This window comes from Chionomys nivalis, chromosome 11 (assembly GCF_950005125.1).
Source record: "Chionomys nivalis chromosome 11, mChiNiv1.1, whole genome shotgun sequence".
Taxonomy (NCBI): Eukaryota; Metazoa; Chordata; class Mammalia; order Rodentia; family Cricetidae; genus Chionomys; species Chionomys nivalis.
Window position 1 is genome coordinate 47,589,845 of NC_080096.1, and position 24,231 is coordinate 47,614,075.

Sequence of the window (24,231 nt, forward strand, 5' to 3'; positions counted from 1 at the left end):
TCTTGCCTTTGGAGGAAGCTGAGGCTGAGGGTTCGGTCCATTTGCACATTGCTGCTGCTGAGAAACTTCCTGGGGCTGGTGATCTTCTGCCCTTCCCTGACCCTTCAGCTTGTTCCTTTAGTGGGTCGTGATGTCTGGACACTGAATGTACTTATAGATATACTATGAGACAGAGTGGGGGGAAAAAACCCAGTAACCATGACCTGAGGGGTTGAAGAAGGTGTGTGTGATATATCAAAACTAAACCAAGATGAGATAAACAATTTAAACAGATCTAAAGAAGCAATGAGTAATAGAATAGTGATAGTAATAAAAATAATCTCCCAGCTAAAGAAAAAGTCCAGGCCCACATGGATTTACTGGAAGATTTTTTCCCCCAGACCTTCAGAGAGAGCTAACACCAATGATTCACAAACTATTCCAAAAATAGAAAAGGAAGGGCCATTTCCAGGCTCAATTTACATGCTGGACTTATACCCAACCCAGAAAAACACAAAACAAAACCTATAGACTAACTCCCTGATAAATACAGATGCAAAAACTTTCAATGAAACAATGGCAAACTTAATTTAAGAACTCTGAGAAAACATTAAACAGCATGATCAGGCTGGTTTTATCCCAGACATACAGGGTGGCAACATGCAAATCAATAAATGTGTTACATCACACAACGGACTCAATGACAGCAGTCACCTGATCAGCTCAGTAGATGTAGAGAAAACTGTTGATAAAATCCAAAGTCCTTTCCTAATTACAAAAAACCCTGGGGAGACTAGGAACAGAAGGATAATATCTCGATCTGATAAAGTCTATTTATGACAAACCTATAGCCAACGTCATAGTAAATGGAGGAAAAGTAAAAGCTCTTCTACTAAAGTCAGGAAGGCAAGAGTGTGCCTGAGTTGTCTACTCTTATTCGGTATGGTGATGTCACAGCTAAGCAAGTCAGACAAGGCAGGCACACAAAAGGGACACAAATAGCAAGCAAAGAAACCAAAGCGTCCTTATTTTCAGATTGTATAATTGTATACGTTGGAGCCCTCAGAGGTGCCACTAGAAAGTCTTAGAGCTGATAAACAGTTTCATCAAAGTGGCAGTATACCAACCCGGATACAAGCCCTAATAACTTTCCCATGCACCCACAGTAAACACGCTGAGAAGGGACTTGGGAGAGCAATGCTATTATCAATCACCTCCAAAGGGTGTGTGGAGGAGGGGACATTTAAGCAAGAAATGGAAGAATTTTGCAATGACAATGTTAAAACATTTTTTAAAAAAATCTAAGACACTAGAAGATGGAAAGATTTCCCTTGCATATGGATTGGAAGAAGGAATAGAGTCAAAATGGCTCCAGTAGCAGAAGAAATCTACGGATTCAGTGAAACATCCTCAAAATTCCCATGTCAGGGCTGGGAAGATAGTTCAGTCAGAAAGGAGTTGCCTTGGAAGCATGAAGACCTGAGTTCAGTCCCTAAGACCCTAACGATCTGGGTGTAGTGGTACACACTGGTAATTCCAACCCTGGGAAAGCAGAGTCAGGTAGACCCCTAGGGCTCAATGGGCAGCCAGCCTACCCTACCCAAGTAGGTCCAGGTCAACAAGAGGCTCCGAAGCTATGGAGAGGGAAGGCAGTGTGCGTGAAGAAGATCCTTCATGCAGCAAAGGATGGACCAGCAGGAAGAAGAGGAGCAACGTCTCAGGTACAAGAGACAGGGTGAAAGACTTTGCAACTGAATGGCTGGGTTGGGGGCTCCCCCCAATTTTTGTAACATGGACCCCTGATGCAGTGTGCACCCCCGTGCAGTGACCCCTGATGTCGTCTTCTCTGTATAACACTTTTCTTTTGTTTTTGAGACGGAGACCCTGTGCTGAGGCTAATATTCAGCTAACTATGCAGCCGAGGATGGCTTTGATTGACCGATCCAACTGAGCGCGGGGAATGCAGGTGTGCACCAAAGTGACCAGCTAGCACGTTTTTAAAGGAATGTAACAAAATTACAAAAGGAGCATTGTGTATATCATTTTTGTCTGGTGTGCAGCTTACACACAGCTATGAACATAGGAATACCCTGAATGTGTGAGATAGTGTTTGGTATGCTTCTTCTGTCATGCCTTAAACACAAGATTCAGTGATTATAAATGATAGTCCTGCAATATGTTGAGATAAAATGGAAACGTCTATGACAAAATCACGGCTACTATTACAGTCAGAGGGACTCATCATTTATACTTACAAGTGAAGGAGATTCTAAATTTCAATAGGAATCAGTGAAAATAAAAATATAAAGTATCCTCACTGAGTTCACACCATCAAAAGTCTTTGGACTCCATTTAAGAGCCTCTGGTCTAGGATAAGCCATACCACCTTGTATTAATGTGCCAATCCTTTGGTGCAGGGAATGTTAGTGAACAAACAATAGCAGTACTTGTAAGATAATAGTAGTAACAATACTAAGTCTGAGCACTCAGTTTGTGCCAAGAACTCTGTGCATTGTAACTGGAGGCTTCTCTCCCACCCGCCAGTTCCCGAATAATCACTCAAGGCTTAATATAATTACAGTCTGTTTGGCAGATGACTCGGGCTTATTACTAACTAGCTTATGCATCTTAAATTAACCCATTTTTATTAATCTATGTATTACCATGTGGTCATGGCGTTACCTCGCATCTCGCTTCTCTGGTGGCTGCTGACATCTCTCTTAGCTCTGCCTTCTTTCTCCATGTATTCAGTTTGGATTTCTCACCTAGCTGTATTCTGCCCTGCATAAGCCCAAACAGCTTTATTCATCAGTCGATAAAAAGCAACACATATTCACAGCATACAGAAGAGCATCCCACATTAGCACGTGGCATCATAGGATCAGGAGCGAGGTGGCTCTCCACAGGAGAAAACTGGCTTAACCTGCAGACTGCGCAAACAGTTAAGAGTTAAAACAGCGCTCATGTCTGAAATGTCCTGGGCACTCCCGCAAAGGAGCTGGATGGGTTTGGCTCTGTTTGAATTCTGAAATGACTGAATCAGCTCTAAGATTCTGTAACTTTTTGAAAGCCATTAGTATTGAAATATTGAGTCCCAGCTTTGTCACTTATGGGAATATGTATTTTAAATAGTATTCATAAGAAGATAGCGCACAGTCCAGCATGGTAACCTACTCTACAGCTTGCATGAAATGTGTATAAAATTATAAATTTGGGGGAAGTTATTAACCCAGTTAAAGGGAATTTTACAGTATTTTTGTGCTTTGAGAACTCCAACTTTTTTTTTTTTCTTTTTTTTTTGGTTTTTCGAGACAGGGTTTCTCTGTGGCTTTGGAGTCCAACTTTTTATTACACTTTCTTTCTTCCTTCCTTCCTTTCTTTCTTTCTTTCTTTCTTTCTTTCTTTCTTTCTTTTTTAAATCCTGCCTCCAAGTCTCTATACTCAGATAGATGGAGGCGCCTTTTCAGGAGCAGCAGGTTAGTGGTGCAATCTTCTGAGCCCTCTGATCGAGCATATAATTTGTGTTTGTCACAGCACCTAAGAGTGTGTGTATTTTGGTTTATGAGTCATAATTTGTAAAAATTCATTTTCTTTTTTTTTATTATTCTTATTTTTTCAAGACAGGGTTTCCCTGTGTAGCCTTAGCTGTCCTGGAACTCTCTCTGTAGAGCAGGTTTGACCTCGAACTCAGAAATCAGGTTGTCTTTGCTGGGATTAAAGCTGTGAGCCACCACCACCTGGCCAAAACATTCATTTTCAATCAAGCCACATGGAGGCAATCAGCTTGCTTCAAGAGCTGTGGAGTAGAGCTGAGTTGAGCGCAGAGGTCAGCTGAGGCAGCCCACTAGCCTGGGCAGAGGTGGCAAGGGGGCAGCTTTGCAGGAGCTTTTGGTGGGGAACCCCCCCCCCCCGTGCCTTGGAAACAATGGCAGAAAAGGGGCTAGAAGGTGAGGAAGGGAGAGAGAACCTCTAGGCAATGGCCGGCACTCACTTGGTGTTCCATGGAAGTAAAGGGAGATAGCAAAGAGGGACTTGATGAAGTGCTGTGTTTAGAAGCTCAGCCCATCGGCCCACTCCAGAGCACTGACCAGCTGTGGGCTCCAAAGAGAGTCAGAGAAAAGGAATGTGTTCCTTTCTGACCGGGAAGTCTGTAAAATGAAATCAGAGTGGGTGGTCATTTATTTTGGCTCCATTCAGAGACAGTGCCCGTGTGGAGTAAGCCTCATGAAAAAGCTGTCTTTTACTTTTTCTTCTAACCTAAGAAGTAATAGGTAAGCTGGGCAGTGGTGGCGCACGTCTTTAATCCCAGCACTTGGGAGGCAGAGGCAGGCGGATCTCTGTGAGTTCGAGACCAGCCTGGTCTACAAGAGCTAGTTCCAGGACAGGCTCCAAAGCCACAGAGAAACCCTGTCTCGAAAAACCAAAAAAAAAAAAAAAAAAAAGAAGAAGTAATAGGTAGTATTTACTGAGCAACTGCTAAGTGCAGTCTTAGCACTGATGCCAAGGGAATATTATCACTGTTGCTATCATTATCATGATTATTAGCAGCTAAGGTCAAATCAGTGTTTGCTCAACAGGCACCATGCTGAAAATCTCACAGGTATGAACTCATTTATCTAACAGCTCTCTGAGGTAAACACTATTATTTTCCTCATTTTAAGGATATTTAAACTCAGGCATGAAGAAGTTGATTGATTCATTCAGGGCCACTTAGTAGGGAGCGGAGTTGAGACTTAAGGTTACACACGTATGGATGTGTGGTCATACGAAAGAATGTAACGTTGCACGATTGGTATGGTGAGTACCTGTCACATACCAGAAGCCCCTACAGTTTCACTTCCAGGGTTTTATTTTTTTGCCCCCTCTCTAACTTACTAAACGCTGATCGGGTTAACCTATATGGAGAGTGTACAAAAAATATTCACATTTCCACCTTGTGGTGGTTGGAATAGGAATGGGCCCCCAGAGACTCGCGTTTTTGAATGCCTGGCCCACAGGGCCACTATTAGGAGGTGTGGCCTTGGTGGAGAAGGTGTGGCTTTGTTGGAGGAAGTGTGTCAGAGGGGGTGGGCTTTGAGGTCTCAGATGCTAAGCCAGGCCCAGAGTAGTATTCACTGCCTTCTACCTGCTAATCCAGACAGAAATCTCAGCTTCTTCTCCTGTACTGTGCCTGCCTACTGACCTCCGTGCTTCCCTCTGTGATGATAATGGACTAAACCTCTGAAACGATAAGCCAGCCCCAATGAAATGTTTTTGTTTTTCTTTATAAGAGTTGCCATGGTCATGGTGTCTCATCACAGCGACAGAAACCCCAACTCAGACACTCTTCCCCCATCATTATTCTTGGGCTTTTTGTTAAGAGTGTGTTACATGACATGAAACATAAAAGAAAAAAATTATTTTTTCTCAATAATTTGAGTAATTTGATGGCTAATATATCATTGAAAAGTTTTTTGAAAGTCCTACATCCAAGGGAAGAAGAGAAAGGAATCACTATTGAAAGCTCAAAGTTGCCAAGGCATGCGCTAGGAACGCTATATGGTCACTCGTTGCTCCCAGCAACCAGTGTGTGGTGACCGTCAACTGGAGTCGGAGGTCAGATCTTCTGATGCTCAGAAAATTCAGTCAACTTCCCTACTAAGAAGGGTAGAGCCCCAAACCATGGCATCAGAAATGCCTCTGGCTGCCTTCCCCACAGTCCCAGGAACCCTGTCATTAAAGCATTTGATCTCAGGAAATCTCCAGCTTGGGAGTTCAAATAAGACAGAGACGATGCCAAGGCATTTGCTAAGGTTGAGTTTTCCTGGCAGACTCCCCTCTTTGATTCCAAACAATTTCCTGAAGAGCACAGCTGTTTCCTCCTCCGAATCCTTGGTGGCTAAGTTAAGCAGCATTTGCCCGAATGCTAATCTGGAGATTATGTGTCTCTTAATCAATTTGGCTGTAATTAGATTGAGCTTACAAATTGTCATTCCAGGAATAATGATTGTCTTTAGAGGCGGTAAGAATAGCAGGAGCATTGCTCATTGCTGTTTCGTGCCCCTACAGCAGCCGTCCCTGCCTGCCATGGAGGCAGAGGAGGTGGGGCACCCGGCAGGGCTCTGACATCACGCTTTAGGCAGGCAACCGGTGAGAGTGTGGCATGGCATTGGTTTAAGGATGACTTCTGCTGTAGCATTTGCTTCTCTGGTTTGACTCTATTTGGCACAAAAGAATGATGTTCATATCCTTCCTCCTTCCCCCACTGGCATAGCTCTGTGTGTCGAAAGATTAATAAACATAATCTTCCCCATTGTGCCTTCATTTATACAACTTCTTCCATAGCTCAAGTTATTTTATAATCACTGCCTCTGTCTTAATAAGTGAGATGGAGGAAGTCATTCTTGTTCTCGCCAACAGCACGTAGATTCCATGGCAGGAGGCTAAGTTTATAGCATTCCCTGTTGTAACCTAGTTTTTGTTCCAGAATGCACAGGACACAGCCATTGTTGGTACTGTCTTCCCACCTCACTGAGTCAAGGAATCAGGATTTGTATAGCCACAGCCTAGGGTCAGCTTTCTCTAAACTCACCCTTTCTTTTCATTTTCCCAGCACTCCTTGGCAATTGGGGGAAAAAAAAAGCAAAATTGGTTTTAAACTCAGTGTTAAGTTCTGTTAATGCTAATCTTTGTGGCATCAATGACTTAGCTGTCTAAACTTGCAACCAATGCTTCTAATTTCAAGTCTGTTCAAATTCCTGCCTTCTGGAATCATCTGTTCCTCCTTCTTAGCCTTGTTGTGTGCACCAGGGAGGAAATGAAAGTCAACATGTGTGTGTGTGTGTGTGTGTGTGTGTGTGTGTGTGTGTGTGTGTGGTTTTTACGGGTGTGGACTGAGAAAGATACAAGTTGCTCTCAGGCCCCGATTGTTGACTATGGGATGCTTTCACGGGATGCTTCTCCATCGAATCATTCTTAGAGATGAGGATAGGGGGGTGTACAGAATGATCTCCGTCTGGCCCCTCTCCCCACAGCATGTTAAGGTCCAGGGCTAAGTGATCTTCTATTTTGGTGCTTGGTTAGTTTTTTGATAAAGTAGTGTAAACCCATGCAGTGGTTTCCAGTGCCCTCTCTTGCCTGATCTTGTCCAGTCTCTCTTTATCCCCTACTCTACCTGGGAAGTCTCCCTCCACAACCTATGGACCTCACAATGGAAAAATGTTCCTTAATCTCAGATAATCAAATGGTCAACAACCTTAGGACAGAGCAGTAGCTGGAAGATTGAGTGGAGGGCCTAGTCAGAAATGAAAGATTCACCCCCCCCCCAAAAAAAAAAACTTTTGAAAGAAATGAAGTCTCCTTCTGGACTTTACTCGTGAGATAGATGTAAGCAGTCTGGGGGCCCTTCAGCTGTATCAAGAAATCAACATGGAGGAGAGGCAATGCCGAGAGGGATCTTTTTGTAACATTGTTTTAGTGCCATTAAACCATGTCAGAAGCTGACGAATCCTTAGTCTTTTCTGCTGCATAAGTTAATGGAGGTCCTTGTTTGTATCAGTTTGGATTTTCTGTCTGTCTTCACACAGATCTAGAGCGAAGCTTACAGAAAGTCTTAAAATAACACTCAAATACTCAAAAGATACAGAGTAGAACTGCTTGAATATTCTGCTTGGGTAGAAGTTTCAGGTGGTCAAATTCCAGGCCAATATAGGAAGTAACTTTTAACTCTTAGCAAGAGATTTAGTGTGGGAACAATTAGCCCCCAGGGAAAATACAGAAGAAGAAGAAGCACTTCCTTCCCATGTTAAAGTCATCCTGGGCTGGTCTAATGATGATTTATGAGAAATGGTCTGGCTTACCTCTCTCCATACACAGATTTGAGCAGCAGGGCTCTCCAATGAGTTTGCTTGTTTCTTTGGAGACATGAGCTCCCTCTGTAGCCCAGGATCCGTGCTGCGATTACAGGCATAGGCAGCCACTCTCAGTTTGTTTGGTTTGAATTCTTTAAAGAGAATGCAGTTATTTACTTAATTATTATTATTATTTTTTAAAATTTTTATTAAGTTGGGCAGTAGTGGCACATGCCTTTAATCCTAGCACTCAGGAAGCAGAGACAGGTGGATCTTTTTGAGTTTGAGGCCAGTCTGGTCTACAGAGTGAGTTCCAGGACATCTAGGGCTGTTACACAGAAAAACCTTTTCTTGAAAAAACAACAACAATAACAAAAATAACCAAAACTTACTTACATTAGTGTGTGTGTATGTGTGTGTGTGTGTGTGTAACATACTTTTACAGCATCTGTGTGGAGGTCAGAGGACAAGTTACCTGGGTTGGTTTTCTCCTACCATGCTGGTTCCTGGGGTCTGAATTCAGCTTTTAAGACTTAGCAGCAAGCACCTTCAGCTGTTGAATCACCTCACAGGCCCCAGTTAGTGTTCTTTTTTGTGTGTATAATCTGAGTAGCTATTCTTTGATGGGCCTTGCAATCAATTCTGTAGTTTGGGCATCATCATTCTCAGGACAGAAGGAGAACACATCACCTGTTATAAGGACAAGAGTTGTTTTGCAAAAGCTGATTGTTTTTGTAAATAAAATGTGCATAAAGAGAGGAAATGTAGAGTGTTGTTAAAAAAATAATGAACTTTGGAGTTGAAATATTAGGATTTAAATGTCGGGACTGCCATGTTGTAGTTTGAATTAGAAATGTCCGTCACAGACTCTGGTCTTTGAACATTTGCTCCCCAGGCAATGACACTATAGTGAGGAGGCGAGCAGGCCTGCTTTTTGTCCCGCTGGCTTCCGCACGGCTGGCTTTACATCCGAAATAACAACACACAAATTGTATTCTTTTAAACACTGCTTGGCCCATTAGTTCTAGCCTCTTACGGGCTAACTCTCTCTCACATCTTGATTAACGCATTTCTATTAATGAGTGTAGCACCACGAGGTGGTGGCTTACCAGAAAGGATCTTAACCTGCGTCCATCTTGGAGAGGAGAGCTATAGCATCTGTCCTGGAGAGGAGAGGCATGGCGTCTGCCTCACTTCCCTTCTTCCCAGCATTCTCTTCTGTTTACTCCGCCTACCTAATTTTCTGTCCTATCAAAGGACCAAGGCAGTTTCTTTATTAACCAATGAAAATAACACATAGACAGATGACCCACCTACATCTTGACACTTTGCGGGAGGTTTAAGGGATGTGACCTTGCTGGAGGAAGTGTGTCACTGGAGGTGGGTTTGAGAGTGTAAAGCCTGACAGCACTTCGAGCTCACTCTCTCTGCTTGTGTTTGCAGTCGAGGCTGTGAGCGCTCAGCTTCCTGCTCAGGCTACTGTGCCTCCTGCTTGCTGTCATGCTTCCCCACCGTGGTGGCCTCATACCCCTTTGGAATTACAGACCATAAGAAACTCTCTTCTTAATGCCGCATTACCATGGTGTTTTATTGTAGGAACAGAAAAGAAACTAAAACAGATCTGTGAGTTAAATAAGATGATATAGGCAAAGAACTGGATAAGAGTCTGGTACAGGGTGATACTCCATCAATGCTGGCTACTCTGGACAAGAATCTGGTACAGGGTGATACTCCATCAATGCTGACTACTCTAGTATTAACTTTCATCAGTAAATAATTCTTGAGATTCAGAAACTGGCATTTGTAACATTGAGGTCTGCCAGGTACAGTAGCCACACACCATTAATCTCAGCACTCGGGAGGCAGAGGCAGGCAGATCTCTGTAAGTTTGAGGCCAGCCTGGTCTACAGAGTGACCCAGGACAGCCAGAACTACACAGTGAGACATTATCTTGGAAAAAAATTAACAAAACAAAAACCAAACAACCAAAAACCAAAACATTGTGATAAAAGTCTATCCCTGTTTGTCAACCCTCAAATTTTATCATGCAAATTGTAACTACTTTCATGGTTTTGTTGGAGGGAGAAATAAACCTGCCACACTGGCACCAGAAGACACAGCCTTGTCATTTGCCATTCCAGCAAGACCACGAAAGCCACAGACTCATTAGCCTGCGGGGTCCACGTTAGCTCAGTGACTGCTCAGTCATCGCGTCTCCTGGCATTTCTCAGCCTAACTAGAAAAGAACGATCTGTTTTTAAACCTCTCTTGAATTTGCTCTCTCCTATCACCTAATTCCCTGTCCCCATTTTTTGTTTAATCAATGAACTTTTCTTGAGTCCTGTTTTACAAAAAGAAAAGAAAAGAAATTCTCCTTTCTGCTACACAAAGTATCCAAACAAACAAGGCATAACCCCCCCACACCCCTAATACCATACTAACGGCTTCACCATCTTTAGGGATATTACCTGTTTTAAAGCATCCATTATGGATCTCTGTCACTGAACTCCTGATCACCCACTTTGTCTCATTCAGAACCCATGGACGAACGCCATCTGGCCCGGGTGATTTACAGCACAGAGTCCCTCAACTTGCTCCATACCTTTGTCCTCAGAGACTGAAGACTCTCTGTCAAGGCCATTCTCTGCTTTGCCATAAAATGTGTCCTTGGAACAGGAACTTCCCTATTGTCTTCTTCAATAAATACTGATTCAAGTCCTCATTTAGTGGCTCTTCCTCATCACCCCATTTAATATTCTCCTCTGCTGACGAACACTCCGGCCACAGCAGACACCTTCCCCTTCCCCAATGCCATGGACTCTCTGTCACCTTTATTATTTATCCTGGCATTTCTGCACGTTTTCCCCATGATCCCTCTGACCTCCTTTAGGTATTAATTACAGAACTTGAGTCCCCATCAGAATGTGGGGACTATGAATGTTCATTTTTTCAAGAATGCTTTGGAAACAGCTAATGTCAACTTTTCTGTTATAAAATGGAGTGATTATACCTAGGAAATGGGGACAATTACAAAAACAAGAGAGAGTATATTTAATAACAAAGAGAACATTTTGCTCTTAGAGAGGATGTAAGTCTGGTCCCCAGCATCCACACTCCAGCTCCAGGACTCTGCGCCCTCTTCTGGCCCCCATGGGCACCTGCACTCACGTCCACATACATTTATCCATAATAAAGTAAAATAGAGTAACAGTTGGGTGTAGATGGTGCACCTACCCTTCGCTTTGTTTTCCTCGGACATGAGATCTGATTTTCCTCACTTCTGGTCCTTTATTTCTTACGTGTTATGCGGTGGGGCTGGCGAGAAATAGCGCAGTGTATACTTCAGGCGTACTCCAATCTCCTCACCCAGCATTTCAGAGGATGTGTTGTTATCAGATGTATTCTTCAGGGAGGCCAGATGTCTCAGCTCCCGGATGCTATGGGGTTCAAACCCCAGCAACTCACTTCCTCGGCAGCTTCCCTAGTATCCCCTCCTTTGCATAGCATCCCTGCTTCCCTCTGGATTCAGGGCACAGTGCCGCAGGCAATCAAGTTAGACCACGTAACTGAACAATGGCCTCTCACTATTTGAACTAGTGAGCAAACCTTACTGAACTTCCTGCCTCTCATGTAGATGATGGAGTAATAATAGTCTGTTCTTCTTAAACATTTCTTGGATTTTTCTATGGGTGCCAGGGATTTGAACTCAGGTCCGCATGCTTGTACATGTAGCTTTATTTGTCAGCTAGGCATAGATATCACCTAACAGGAGAGCTTTAGTTGAGGGGTTCCCTAGATGAAATTGGCTGGAGGGTTTATCTGTGTGGGATTGCTAACTGGCATAGAGGGCCCAGCCCACTGTGGGTGTTACCATTCCCTGGGCAGGGCTATATGAGCACCAAGCCACCTGAGCATCAGGAGCAGTCTTTGAGGTTTCAGATGCACTTTTTTTCTGTGAGTGAATCCCTTGGTTCGGGGTGATGGTGTGCAGAACAGCAAGCAGGCCTGCCTTCACCTTCCTACGGCTGCTTCTCTCAGAGAGGTGGACTGTGACCTGGAAGTGAAAGCCAAATAAACCCTTGCCTCCCTCAACTTGTTCTGGTCATTTGGTATTTCTCGGCAACAGATACAAAACTCGAACATACTACACGATTTCTTACCTCTTGAGCAATCCTCCCTGACCTTTTCCGGTTTCTTTCTTTTTTCCTTAATTTAAAACTTTTAAGTAAGAAATTGAGTTTAAGGAATGATTGAGGATAATGGAATCCAGCCTGATAAAACCTAACAAGAAATATTTCAAGTTGTCCTCATGAAGGCCTGCCCACTTTCCATCTGTCCAGTTCCTCAGTCTCTCAGCACAACACACATGCACGGCACACGTAAGGTGATGCAGATGGGAGATCTGAGGAACACCTGAGATGACAATGAGCAAAAACCATCTCAAGAGAGGAAGGCGGGGGCTGGAGAGATGGCTCAGAGGTTAAGAGCATTGCCTGTTCTTCCACAGGTCCTGAGTTCAATTCCCAACAACCACATGGTGGCTCACAACCATCTATAATGAGGTCTGGTGCCTTCTTCTGGCCTGCAGGCATACACACAGACAGCATATTGTATACATAATAAATAAATAAATAAATATTAAAAAAGAGAGAGGAAGGCTTTCTGTTGGCATCATGGCAGGAAAGGCTTGCAGAGGGAGGGGCTTGATCCGTCCATCCCAGGGACCGGGAAATAGAGCAAGGGCTCTCTCAGCTGACTTTCTCATGTGCTATTTAGTCTGGGCTCCAATTCACGGACCCACGTTCAGGGTGAGTCTTGCTCCCTCAGGTAATCCTCTCTGGAGGTGTGCCTCCTAGGGGATTCTAAATCCACTCAAGTCTCTCTCTCTCTGAGCCTCAGTTTCTCAACTGTAAAATAGAACTAAAAATACCATCTTTCGGGTACATCGCTAGGATGTGGGGTAACAATGGGATGGCACACACTGGCTATTGAGAACAGTGCCAGACGCACGATCGGTGACTCCAGCTTAAGCAACCTCTTTATGCTCACCTCCCTAACATAGCTGTGGGCACCTTGAGGGTGGAGCCTGCTTCTCCTGGATGCCTTATTGCGCTCAGCACAATTCCTGGCTCAGTAGTGGGAGCTCCAGAAATGTCTGTTGAATACCAGCAGAAGTAAAGTAGACAAAATATGATGAAATAATGGCTTTTTATTTTGCTCTGAAATGCAGTGAGTTTACTACATTTGGGGCTGCTTAAAACCACTGGCCCCCTGGGTTTCCCTCTCCAGCACAAACACTTTGGAACGGTCTGTAGAATAGGCCCACTGTGTTGCCATCACTCTGGAATTTGGAAAATTACAATCAGAATTAAAGAACACTATTAGAATTATTTATTCTTTCTATGCCTCTTTATTGCACTCATTTTGGGGGGAAATCATCTGTTCTTATTCAATAAGGAGATTGCATTGCATATTCATGTAGAAAGAATTTCACCAATTTGTGGAAGCTTTTCTCAGATCTTGCCTCATGCTGGATGTCAGGCAACGCCTCATTGAGGGAGACCAAAAGCAACTTGAGCCCCGTGACTTCCAGCAACACAAGATTTCTGAATATCCCCGCTAGGAAGAAAATGGAAAGGACATTTGTAAAATATAGAGATCCGTTCCTCTAAACAGCCTCCTCTCTGGAAAATATATGTAGTCATTTGTCTGGCTTAATAAGAGGACCAGGCAAGTTTCACTTATCTTAATTTGGCCTATAATGAATATACCAGATGAGACTTTGCTATGAATTGTGGGTGCTCTTTCATTAGCGCATGAGATAATTGCCCTCCTGGAATGGACCGGCTTTATTATTTGGTGCCTAACTTAATCCTGACATGATCTAGACATTCCTTGGAAGTGACTTACGGTTGGAGCAGAGATGTTGGGACTGTGGGACACTGAGATTTCATGGGTGTCCACGTGTGGAGAAGGCTTCAGAGAGACACCACAGCCTGCAGGGACAACTTCAGAGCTATGATGTCATTTACTTGCCAGAATCTGAAATCCTGCTGTCTGCATCTCCATTCCTTCCACCTGCAGTGGTGAGTGTGTCTGTGTGTCACAGTGAACACACATGTGTGTGCGCTTGTGTGTGTAGTATATGTGGTGTGTGTTGTAGGGACAGGTTCAAGAGTGTTCAGAACTTGGGAAGCAGCCTGGTTCAGAGTGGAGCTGGCTAACTGGGCTAGCAAGCTGATTTTGTATAGTGCATGAAATAAGAATTATTTTTACCCCTTTAAATGGAAAAAGTAATCAATTCCCATGATAACGTAAAATCATGTAACTTCACATTTTAAACAATTTTTAAAGGTTTATTTATTTTACATTCTGTGTATATTCATGTTTTGTCTATATATGTGTATGAACATCATATGTGTGCCTGGTGTTCACAGAGGTCAGAAGAGGGCAACGGATCTCCTGGTACTGGAGATACAGATGGTTGAATCATCATGTGGGTACTGGGAATCGAACCCAGGTCCTCTGGAATAACAACTCAACTACTAATCCATCTCTTCAGCCTCTGTAACTTCAAAGTTGGTAGCATTTTCCTGGGTGTGTGACCGGGCTAACGAATGACCTTGTGAAGAGCAACTCATTAAGAACACACAAGGGCTTCCCGAGAGCCGGAAACGATCATGCTGGAGCTGTACCGTTCCCAGTGTCTCTCTTAGTCGAGCTGCTGCTGCCCCTGCACAACAACAATAATAACAACAGCTGCAAGAAAGCAGAGCAGCCCCTGCCAGTGTCCCCACAGTTCCTGGGTGGAGCTACCCACAAGCAGCAGCAGCAATTGGGCAATGCCAAAGGCAATGGGAAGAATGGGGGCTGGGACACGTCCCTTCCTAGTCCTCCATCCACAATGGAAACATGGAGAAGGTTCTGTAGGATGCATAGCATGAGTCGGGACAGAGCAGCTCAAGAGGCGGCGGTTCTCACTGTGATAGCCTTTCACCACAAGAAGACGGGCAGATCCCGTTTGATACTGAGATGCACACCAACCCGAAACAAAGTGCTCAGTCAGAAGAAGTTATAGAAGGAGCGAAAGGAGTTGAGGTTTTGGAGAAAAGTGCAGTCTGGATATCAGGCTGATCCAACAGACTGGAAAACATCCCACCCCAAGAGTGCCATCTCGGATGCCCTAGATAAGCACGAGGAGGAGTGGAGCCATGATGAAAGGGAGTGTTGTTGCGGGATAGTTGTGCGCTGTGTGAAGATATATTGCTGGGATTGGCTTAGTAAGGAGTGGAACAGTCAATAGCTAGGCAGGAGGTATAGGTGGGACTTCCAGGAAGAGAGGAAGTAGGAAAGGATAATTGAGGTGCAGAGGAGTCACCAATGAGACGTGGAGGGATTTGGACATACAGAATGAGAGAAAGGTAAAAAGCCACATGGTGAAACACAGATTAATAAAAAGCAGGTTAGTTTAAGTTATAAGAGCTAGTGGGAGCTAAGGCCGAGCTCTCAGAGTCCATAATAAGTCTCTGTGTCATTATTTGTGTGCTGATGGCCCTAAGAAAACTCTGACTGCAGGGCATTTTCCCCGCAGAGTTCCTAGAGATTATCCCAACTCTCTTTCTTGCTCATGTGTGGGCTTTGGGTTGGGCATCTGTATTGGAAGACAACTGGCATGAGCATGGACCATGTCCTGAGATGCTAAGCTTACTGAGATGACTGCTGGGTGTTGCTGCTCACCTCCTCAGCAGTGGTTACATGTATTGAGGGGTTCTAGGAATCCCTGAGGCAGAGCCTTATTCAGTTAACTGTATTGGTGTATGCGGATGTGGGGGTGTGGCGGGGGAGGGATGTACACTAGGAGGTGTTCCAATGTGTAAGTTGCCCTCTGGATCTATAACTGTTCTTCAGGATTCCACTGCATTCCCAAAGTCCCCAGAAGCCTTCTGTTCATCTTAGCTTTTCTTTCTTCCCTTCCTCCAAAGCCCCATGCAGTGATAGGGAAATGCATACAGAACACAGACACTGCCTGCTGTGGATTAGAACTCTCCCTGATCTGGCCTAGCTCTCTCAGCATAAAACAACTCAAACTCAGTGCCAAAAATACCAGCTATTTGCTCTTGGTAGTTTTTTCTAAATATATATGAAATGCTGTTATTGCAAGATTTGTGAGAAATAGCTTAATCATGGAACCAAATATAAGAGAAATAGACATACATTTGTTAAATAATGATTGAGTGTATACAGCATGTATTTTTTTTATTTTCATGTTTTATGTTATGTCCGTGTTTAGCCTGCTTGCAGCTAAGTGTACCATATGCATGCAGTGCCCAAAAAGGCCAGAAGAGGGAGTCAGATCCCCTGGAGCTGGAGTTACAGACAGTTGTGAGCTGACATGTTGGTGCTGGGAGCCAAACCCAGGTGTTCAGCAAGAGCAGCAGGTGCTCTTAATAGCTAAGCCATCTGTCCAGCCCCATCAGTCATTTCTTTATGCTTCCAGAGTCTGCCCCATGCATGGTGTCCTTGGAAATCTGCCTCCCATAGCAGGCACGCTTCATCTCTATTTCTTGTTGTCAGGGAGATTCATCTGGCAGGTCTGAATGTCTGCTGTCTGGTACTTGCTCAGAGGGGACTCAAAGAGGAGAGTATCCACTTGGACTAAAGAGTAGAACCATCTACATAGCCTCTCTTTGTGTCTCGGATCCTGAAGGACTGTGGTAAAGTAAATTATTTCAGAAGATCATAAGGAAATGGCTTGGTAGTTGTGAGGCATTGCTTCCATGCCATGAGCATGCAGAGAGTTCCTGGGCATGAGTGGAAGGCATGGCAATGGCCGTATGGTATGTACAGTCCTGCCTCAGCCTCCCGTGTGGTATGGCATTCGCGGTCTGATACTTGCTGAATAAAAGAAGTCTTTGTCTGGCTAATCTAATTCCATGTAGAACCAAATTATACTCATGAACACTATTGGAGGCAGATCTCAAAACTCTGAATGAATTGAGTGGGTGGAAGTCTAGCACAAGATTGTAGGTGGAGTGGGGCGGGGGGCAAGGGGGGTTGTCTACACCAAGGTATAGAAAGTCTCCAGAGATTGTAAGGGTTGTTATAGCCAGAGTACGGAGCATGTCCGGAAGAGAGGAGAGGGGATGGGTGGAGACAGACTGCGGAGGAGTGTGGGGTCCATACTACGGGCTTCCTAAGGGAGCTGCTTAGATATAGTGGGGCTGAAGAGATTAGGGAGACATTTTAGAGATTCTTGTGTCTGCAGTAGAGATGGTAGACAGGGGTGAGGCGATTGAGAGGCTGACTGTGGTGGAGGTAAAAGCTGATGCGCTTGGAGCCTTTGCACCTGGGCGGAGAGGAAAGGGCAGTTTCCCACCATGGCGTCTCACTAACTGCTTTCAGCACTGCTGTTTCTGTTTTCCCTCCTTTGCATCCATGGCAATCTGAACGCTTACTCTTTTTCTGTCTTCAGAATTTGATGTCACCTGCAATGCATGAGTTTGCAACTCATGGACAAACCCCGGCCTGTTTAGCACACAGTCTCTGTGGTGAGGCTCCCTGGGCATTGCGGCCGATGAAGAGCATCCGCTCATGCAGATGAAGCTGCGGTAGTCACTTTGGCTTGGGTTTTGCCAGGAGATGGAATCTGATTTCCGCCTTGCTTGTGTTTCCAGCAGCATGACACATTTGTACAGCAGTTCTCTCTCTGGAGCACCAGGCACTTAATAAACATCACCTCCGAATAGCTGTGAAAACTGGGCCAAATTCCCAGGTTTCCAGAGTTAGCTGAGGCAACAAGCCTAAGTCTCTCCCTGTTATAAAATACCCAGGGGCTGGAGAGGCTGCTCAGCTGGTAAGAGCGCTTGCTGTGTATGCACCGGGACTTAAGTTTGAATCCCCAAAACACACTTTAAAAAAGCTAGCCATGGCTGGCGCCTAGAGTTGGCAGGCAGAGGCAGGAGGATTCTAGGAGCTCTCAGACCAGCTAGCCTGTCAGAAATGGAGTTTTGAGTTCAGCGAGAAACCCTGTCTCAAGGGAATAAGACAGAGAATGATAGATGAAGACTCAAAAATCTTCTTTCGAGGATCGAAGCACATGTGCACAGGTGGACTCTCGCATACCCTAAAGAAGTTATCAACCACTGATCTCCTTTGGGACTGAAAGAAGCTCAAAAAAAAAGAAGCTCTCAGCTTCTTCCTACTGATATGGGGGAACAACCATGGCCCTTCTTGTGTTATTGATCAGGAAAGCAGGGGCGGGCAGAATGAGGCCCAGGCAGCTGGTCAACCCTGGGACGTGCAGGGGAAAGCTGGTTCACACACACCCAGTGCAAACAGCTCAAGTGGCTTGTCATCTTCAGCATCTAAAGCAAGCATTTCTTATTTAGTATGTGCTAAAGAAAACGGAGAAAATTGAACCTCTAAGAATTTCTCCGATTCTGTTCAATAAAAACATATGGAATATCTACAATTTTGAAAGCCCCATTTACAGCCAGTGACCATCCTACTCCTAGGGTATACTCATTTCCTACGGTGGGAAGACAACCCACAGGTGATGACTATAACAGAGGTATCCCACCCCTTACATGGAACCCATTGCTAGGTGCTGTGTTTGGGGGAATAGATCGCTGAGTAAGGAGGAGGAGTGGTCTCCAGGGTGTGGTTTGCAGTCTTAACTGGGGTGGTCACTGTGTGATCCGTAACAGACCTTGTTTTCAGTCTGGACCACACCTGCATTCTGGCACTCAGGAGGATGGTGAGTTGGGGCCAGCTAGCGCACAGACTGATTCCTCTCCTTCCCTCCCCGCTCCCAACACATGCACCCTCTACCATTATCAATCCCCCAAATTTTGTTTCATTCTTGGCTTAGCCTATCACATTTGAGTAAAGAAATCTTGATTTTCTTTTTAGACGTTTGTGTTGCTAAATCTAGTTTCCCCATTCATTTTTTTGTTCCATACCAACACATGTGTGTCGTAGTAACGACAATGTTCCTTATTCATACCTTCAGTCATATTGATAAATAATGCAAATATAGTCACTGTTCTGATAGTGATCCTATATAGCAAAAGACAGACTATATTAGCAGTTCTGGGGATGGAACCCAAGATTGCATGCATGTAACACATGTAGGTCTCTAGACCTACAGAGTTCTTGAATATACATGTAACACAGGTGCTCTAGACCCAACACAGTCCTTGAACATACATGTAACACAGGTGCTCTAGACCCCATATGGTCTTTGAACAAGTAATTTTACAGAGTTAAGATGTATTCCCAGAGGGAAGAGCCCAGAGCTTCCGAGAGCCTATCCCAAGGGGTGGTTAACCATGTCAGAACCTCAGGAAGACCTCAGAGAAATGCCATTATTAAAACAAGGACCTGAACACTTAGGCAAGACAAAGGGGTGAGATGAAAAGGACATATAAAATAGAGGAAATGACCCATAAACAGGGGAGCTGTGGGCTCCCAGGAACACAGATCTCTGCTCCAGGTCTGGGCTGGGGTGTGCGATCGGCTCTTTGAAGAGGTCAGATAACACAGGCCCTCGCCATGGCCCTTATTTGTAAAATGAAGGTGAAAAATAACACATCACATCTTGCTTGAGTAGGTACTGAATGAATGCTGGTCGTCAGCCACATGAGTGGGGATTATGTTAAATATCACATAATCACATATTAAAAAATAAGTTAGTGGCATAACCAAAAACAGTTGGAAGTTTGTGCTCTTGGTTTGTCTTCTGGGTGGTAAATATGTGTGCATTGCAGTTAGTTAACTTGATCTTTAAAGGCTTTAGGGGAAGCTAGTTTCCCCTTATACTGCAGAGTCCTAAGACACATCCCTTATTTGGATGGTCAGATGACAAGGGAAAGAACGGGAAATCAGACAGGTAGGCATGGCCTTAAATGCTTAGTCTGCTGCTCACTAGCTTGATGACATGGTGGCACTTCTCTGGGCCTCGATGACATTATCCGGAAAGTGGGGCTGATGATATTATCAGATAATGATGATCAAATGAAACAATACTTGGAAAATTTTGTTGTGACAATGGAAGTGCCTCAGTTAACTTTGTTTTCTGGAAACACCCTTCCAAGGCGCCCCTACTTCGTACCTTCTCTAGCCCAAGTCCTGGCCATTGTGACCACGGGGGTCCAACACATCCCCCAGCTGGTGAGCTAACACTTCCTTCTGCCACAGGAGGGAGACTCATCTCGGGACGTTATGATGCCCAGATACGAAAGCTGAAAACAAACGGACCCAGAGGACCCTGATGCTAGACCCTGGGCCTTACTCTTACAGGTGCTTCCCGTGACGGGGGTCTGTTTAGGCAGAAGCAGGCTAATCTAATCTCCCCCACATTACTGTAATTATTAACTACTACTTCTAGAATCTATCGAGTTATCATTATTGTTATTATTCTGAAACTCAGCCCCATTTCCATGTCGTAAAGATAAACCAAATCTCATTTCAATTAGTTGCAGCAGGAGGGAATGAACTTTAAACAGACATTTAATTTCTGAAAAAAAAAAATTAGGAAGTTCTTCATGGAAATGTTATGGCATTTTGAAACAGATTAATAGTTCAGTGTGAACACATCCACCCTGCAGCTAAATGACGGCTGTGTGATGAGGAGGCGGCGGGTACAGCGAGCAAAGCCAGTGGCTGCCACTGGCTCGGAGCTCATCAGATCGTCTTTGTTTCCTGACTTTCAAGTACTATTCTGTTCTTTTTTTTTTTTTTAAGTCACTTTATAGATTGAGTTATTGGTCTTACATTATGGGTATATTTTATTTATTGAGAGGAAATAATTGACTTTCAAGGTGACAATAAAATTTAGCAAAATCTCCCCAAGTCTATGAAAAGATGTAAATCCTTTGCCGCAGAAGCTCAACTCTCAAGATGGTGACCTACAAGGGGTGGGTGGGTGGAGGTGTGGGGTGCGAGGGTGCAGGGGTGGGGAGAAGCTCGGGGTGTTCCCTAGCGCCAGTTCAGATGGTGTATTCTCTTGCCTTCTCGAATTAGCATTCACATCCAAGAGCGTGCCCCCTTTTCAGCAGCTGGACATGACAAGGAGAAAGGTTTCCGTGATGGATTCTTGTGTGTGTCTGTAAATTCCATGCTTGTGAAGTTGGATTAATAGCAAGGGACACTGAAGTCCTTTTGTTCTTGCACAAACAGCTCCCGAGCCGGGGAGGGACAGAGTGAGCATCTCAGTGGAACACAGCCTGGAGGCATGACTTGGTGAGGGACTCGAGTCAATCTCTGGCCTCCCTCCCCGAGCCTCATTACTGCATCTGTTCCTCTGGGACCGGGGGAGAAACCACAAAGTAAATGTCAGAGACTTCAGTGTTTCTCTCGATATCTGTGCAGGCCGCAGCGAGCTCTAGATTCAGTGGACCGCCCTGGATGTACACGGCGGGGCCTGTAAATACAGTCTAGTTCCTAGGGAAAGAAAACAGCAGCTCACCTGACTCAGGGCTCAGAGGAGGGTCTTTGGAACATGGATTTTTGCTCTAGGGCTAAGCTATTGCTGGGCGTGCTGTGGGATGTAACCTTCTATTCCTGTAGGAGACACCAAGCCACAGGCTACCCCATTATAAAAATAAGCCTCCCCCCCCCCAGAAATACATTGTAGACAATTGACACAGATTAGTGAGGCTGAGAGTTTTTTTAAAATCTAATACCATTTTTTTAAAAAGTAGCTTAAAAGTTTTCATCTAACTCAACTTAGCACATATTCTTTTCCCTACTAATTTGGTAGCTTAGTGGCTGGGAACAGTGCTGTTCAATGAGAGTTTGCCTGCTCTGTTACAGAAAAATAGTTACAGTTTAGCAAGCTTTTCTACAGAAGTGAATTTATTCTAGTTTCCGTGATAGATTATCCTCGTTTTATGAAATGATGCTGGAGATAAGCATTTTTTAATTTATTCAAAAAAAATTAAAATTATATTTATGGGGGAGGTCAAGACAGCCACGGCACATGTGAAGGCCAGGGGAGGACTTTGTAGGAGGTGATTCTCTCCTACCTGGTGGGTCCTGGAGATTAAACTCAGATAGCCAGGCTTGACAGCAAATGCCTTTATCCATTGAAATATCTCTTGGTCCAAGTTTTTTTTTTTTTTAGCCACTTTATTGACATGTGAAAAGCCGTACCCATTTAACTTTTATGATCTGACAAATTTTGGAACAAGCATATACTTGTGAAACCACCTCCATCAGTAAGCCTTCACATCGCCTCCTCCCGGCCTCAAATCCATCACCTCCCAAAGTTGTCTCTCACCTCTTTTATTAATAGTATGACTACTTTTTTTGTGGTAAGAAAACTAATATAACATTAATTTTCATATCAAAAGTTAAACAAAAATATATAATATTGTGAACCATAGGCACTATGTTTGATGGTGTTCTAAAATGCCCTTCGCACACAAGAAAAACACTTTTAAGTTTGTTTTCAGATCAAAAAGATTTTGTTCTTAAAATTTCAGGTTAGAAAAATCCTCAGATCTGATAACCACCATCTTAGAGCAACGGCGTTAGGACTGGGAAATCTTGAACTCCGTGACTTACCAGGTTTTTTAGCTTGGGCAAAAGAATTACTGTCCTAAGTCTTAATCTTCTCAACTGTAAAATGAAGACAGATGTATTAATCTCACAAAGATATCATAAGACAACATTATAAACACCCAAACCATCCCCGTGACCATCAGTTTGGGCCTGGATAAACTGGTGTGACCACAACAGAATATCACCCAGCGGTAAAACGAATGAATGAATGAATGATCCTGTGGCAACTCGGCTGCATCTCAAAAACATGCTCTGTGAAAGGAACTAGATGCAGAAGATGACATATTGCATCATTTTACTTTCATGGAAGGTCGGAGAGGACGAATCTACAGCGATAGGAAGGACGTTAAGGAATGCCTGGGGCTGTGTGGGGAGACGGATCAACTGTAATGGGCACAAAGGGTCTCACTGGGGCAAAGGACATGTTCTTAACAGGACCATGGTAAAGGCTATTCAACTACTCAGTAAAAAAAATCACCGAATTGTGTATTTAAGACTGGAGAAACTTTGGATTCTACCTTAACAAAGCTGTTAAAAAAACAACGAAGGTTAAGGTTAAGGTGATGGCAACGTGTAAAATACTCGCTGCACAAGTGTGCGTACTTGAGCCTGGATACTCACCACCCACGTGAGAGCTGCCAGGGCAGCTCACTCTTAAACCCCAGTCTGGGGATGCGGGAAAGAGACAGATTCCTGAAGCTGACTGACCTAGCGTCGTGTGCTTGCTTCAAGTTCGGTGAGAGACTTTGCCATAAGAAATAAAGGTGGAAAGTAACCAAGCAAAGACACCAGACATCGACTTCTGGCCTCCACATGTGTGTGAGTGGACAAGCACACTCACACACACACACACACACACACACACACACACACACATAACACACACACCTTTTTAATTAAAAATATAAAACATAAAGCTAATGCATGAACTGTAATCTAAGATTCAGGAGGGTGAAATCCTAGCTGGTCCTTGGCGTGTGCTCCCTGAAGAGAGAGCCAGACCCACTGCCCAGCGTCAGCCAACAGTTATGGCTGGAATGAGGTACGTTGTCTCTTAACACGTTTTTCCATTATGAAATATTTGGAGGTGGGAGCAGGTAGGACCTGCTTTAGAGGCTTCCGCCTTGTCGAGAACATTCATCTATTTACAGTAGCAGACTCACTGGTGAATGGGTCATCCTGAGAATGTGCCTGCTATAAAGGCCAATGAGCGAGGCCTCCCACACTCTGTCTCCTACCACGTAATGCCTTATCCCGTATCAGGTCTCTGCTAGTAAGAAGGCCACCGTCAGAAGTGGTCGCTTCGCTGTGGACCAGGACCATGAACCACAGTAAACCTATTTTTCCCCAAATGCACCTAGTCTATGGTATTGTGGCATTGGCCACAGAAAATGGCTAAGACATGACCCTTTGAGAGTGCTCCCTCCTCTGCCACGAGCTGTAAGCTGTTGTAACTTGGTATAGTTCCAGCCTGGGTGTTTTAGGGAAATAAAACCAGTAAATAAGAGAATCAGATGTTGAAACAATCCATTTACTGATTAAATGTTATGGTGGTTTGAAGGAAAGGACAAAGGCAAAATCAGGAGGTGGCATGTTAGGGAAGGGACCATTAGCCAAATCTTGAAGAAAGGGGAAGAAATCAGAAGAAAAAGTTAAAGGCAGAGCATATATGAATACCACAGGAAAAGCACAGCCACAGAAACATATCCCCAAGATCACTCTGAGAGGCCCAGGGGGAAATCCAGACTTTGGAAGTAGACAGACTTGGGACCAATCTTTGGCTCCACCCTCAGACACTGGGTGACCTTGAGCAAGGAACACACTGCCTGACCCACGCTCACTAACTGTAGAGTGCCGG

At 44.3% G+C, this 24,231-nt stretch overlaps 1 pseudogene; it reads left to right on the plus strand.

Moving 5' to 3' along the window:
* Nucleotides 1-1,615: 1,615 nt before the first annotated feature.
* LOC130884350 (BCL2/adenovirus E1B 19 kDa protein-interacting protein 3-like) lies at nt 1,616-23,708 on the plus strand (annotated as a pseudogene).
* The last annotated feature ends 523 nt before the right edge of the window (nt 23,709-24,231 follow it).